The sequence below is a fragment of the Kryptolebias marmoratus genome, linkage group LG4 (genome assembly GCF_001649575.2).
Source record: "Kryptolebias marmoratus isolate JLee-2015 linkage group LG4, ASM164957v2, whole genome shotgun sequence".
Taxonomy (NCBI): domain Eukaryota; kingdom Metazoa; phylum Chordata; class Actinopteri; order Cyprinodontiformes; family Rivulidae; genus Kryptolebias; species Kryptolebias marmoratus.
In genome coordinates this window covers 2,688,437-2,691,349 of record NC_051433.1, presented here as the reverse complement: position 1 = coordinate 2,691,349, position 2,913 = coordinate 2,688,437, and the positions used below count along the sequence as shown (strand labels likewise).

At 37.5% G+C, this 2,913-nt stretch overlaps 1 protein-coding gene across 2 annotated transcripts in view; it reads left to right on the top strand.

Moving 5' to 3' along the window:
* raly (RALY heterogeneous nuclear ribonucleoprotein) overlaps window positions 1-2,913 on the top strand; it is a 63,167-nt gene that overhangs the window by 10,766 nt on the left and 49,488 nt on the right. The window lies entirely within an intron of this gene.

Here is a 2,913-nt window from a genome sequence, read left to right as displayed (position 1 = left end):
ATGTTTTTTGGGAATTATCTTACAAAACTAGGAAGTATTTTTGGTTTAGATATTAAAAGTTATGGTTTTTTATTGATTTTAGTAAAAAAAAATTGCAACTTTTAGGAAAATGCCTCGCGAAATCAGGCATTTTAGCCGCAAAAAACACAAAAAATGCCCCCGAAATCCTGGAGGGATTGATAAATGTGGGGCAGCCGCCGAGGTGGGGGTGACGTGGGCAACAAAATGATGTTGCTCACTGAGTTTAGTGAAACTGCAGTTGGAAACTCACATATTTTCCTTCATTTTTAAGTCACCAGCTCGTCTCCCAGCAGTGGCAGCTCAGTGAGGTACCACCTTCAGGTGACAGGTTTGATTCCTCGCCCTGCAGTGTGCAAAAAGTGCCTTTGGGCAGGGCTCTTTCCCCCCTTCTGCCCCCTGATAAGCTTACTGGTGTCTGAGTGAGAATATCAGGAAGAGAACAGATAGATAACAGAAAAAAGTTCTTCACAGAACCAAGAGGAAGTTAAAAAGGTTGATGTCAAAGAGGTTTGTTTATTGTTAATATTTATTAATTATTTAATCATTTTATGTGCTGTTACTGGCAGGATGGAAAGAAGATATAAGGTGTTATACATTAATGTTCTGAAAAACAACAGAATTATGAAGCATTTTATGTTGGATACAAAGATATGATCTCCTGATCCAAATAAACAAGTACAGTTAATCTACTTTCATCACCTCAGGTTGGTTAGACTTTAAATCCTTATAGAGGAAATAAAGCATTTATCTATCCATGTCCACTAACGTTATAAAGAGGTAAAATTGATTGTTTTAAAGCTGAACTTTGAGGTTTTTTTGTGCATCGTGTTCTGCAGGTTTTCTGTAACGAGATTAAATGAAGACGGGCTCAAAGGTCAAACTGTGGAGCTGATGGTCGCCTTTGATTCAAGTCGGGTCCAATTTGGTTCTGATGGGACTTTCACACAGCAGAGGACAGGTTGACATTAAGGACATGGTGTGTGTGTGTTTTTAATCCCACTGAGTTTCTTTACTCATCATGGACAGAGTTTGATTTTCACTTTAATATTCAGATTTATGTTTCTGAATAAATAAACCAACGATAAATGAACAATGCAGGAGAAAACCTTTCCTGCTCCTGTTAAAAGTATATTCTGTATACAACTGTTTAGATGTTTCCATGTTTAAAGAACAAACAGGACTTCGACGTTGGTAAAATAAAAAAAAATGCACCTCAGATCATCTTTTTCAGGTGTTGACGCTTGTTGTAGGTTCAGATATTAACGTTTACCTGTAATCAGATAAAGAAATAAAAGCGTGCAGACGGGGAGGCAGTAACAACGTTTGGTCTAATATTATATTTATTTATACAGTTTATGGTTAAATGTCAGGAGAAGAACCTATCATAACATGTAAGTTATGTCATTTAATTTAATTCATTATCAGCCAATTGATTAATTAATTGATCCATCTTTAATATTTAATGTCATCTAAACTACATGATTATTCACAAAAATTAAGCCAGAACACATAAAATATGACCACTTAACTGCTTCTATAATCATTAGGAGGGTCTTTAAAGTCAAACAAATAGACTGGATTTAAATTGTTGGGTTTATTTTTGTAATACTCTAAACTCTACGACTGAACAGATTAGTTTGGAGTACAGGTTGCAAGTCAGGATAAGGGTTCTGTTTTAGACTAATTATGACTTTATTGTGTCTCAAAAGTTGCCCGGTTGTTCCATGAGCTCATGATGAAGACTGTTAGTATAATCAGAAGTCTCCTCGGGCAGATGTGGAGGTATTTGTGTCCTTGTTGTCTCCAGGTTACTGTTTATCATGTAACTCGGCAGCTCTCCATCATTAAAATTACCTTCATGACAGGGACCCGACTTTAAACGATGTCAATACGCTGAATTCAAATCCGCCGTCGAGTTGTGAGTAATGAATACACATAAATGTCGGTGTGTACGGCATCATTATGGATTTCTCAGTCAGATGTTTGGGAATGAGGTTATTGAATTTAATCCTCTGAGTAATGTGTTTAGGCATCGAAAGAAAGAAGCCTTGACCTTTCTGGATGCATCTGATTACTGTCTGCTTCACTTTATCAAAGTGTGCGTGCGTTTGTGCGTTTCTCTGAGCGACACAAGCCTCGCATATTCAATTAGGGGAAAAAAAAGCACGCCGGGTAAATAAATAAAAATTAATTAGGTGTAATTGGAAGTGATTTGCTTACAGTGAAAGGAAGGATTACACATAGATGTCAGCTGATTTATCATCTGAGGCTGAATGGCCACAGTCACGGCCGTAGATCGTGAGCTGCACAAACATCTGTCAGGATCAATGAATCAGTCGGCAGAATCACCTCCTGACCCGGCTTCCCTCTGCTGGAAGGACATGAAAGAACGGGCAGGTAATTAAAAGGGATAGGTCAGGTGTTTAAGTGATGTGCAGGGCATCTATGAGTCCTTAATCACTGAAAATGTCTTTCATCACTTACGTTCAAGGCAACTTTTCACCATTCTTTTCCCTGAAAGAAAACAGGAAGTGAAGCAGTTTTTCTGGGAATAACAAACTATTTAAGAGTTGTATAAAAACACATCTTAGCACCCAGCTGACATAAGTGCTACAAACCAATACTGTAGTAATTTACACATAAAAAGGTGTTTTTTCTTTAGATATTTGTCTGAATATGTAGTACGGTAAGCAGGGCCGTATCCAGACTGCACATCAGTTACAGTGAAGACCTAAACTTAATTAAAATAGAAGCATTTATTTAAAACAAGTGGCTTGAATGTGTATATGACATGTATTTGTGTGTGTTTGTAAATCCATGGGGATCAGCCTCATCTGAAGCAACAGAGGACTCAGGGCACAACCATGATGACTCACTGAAATGACATGAATT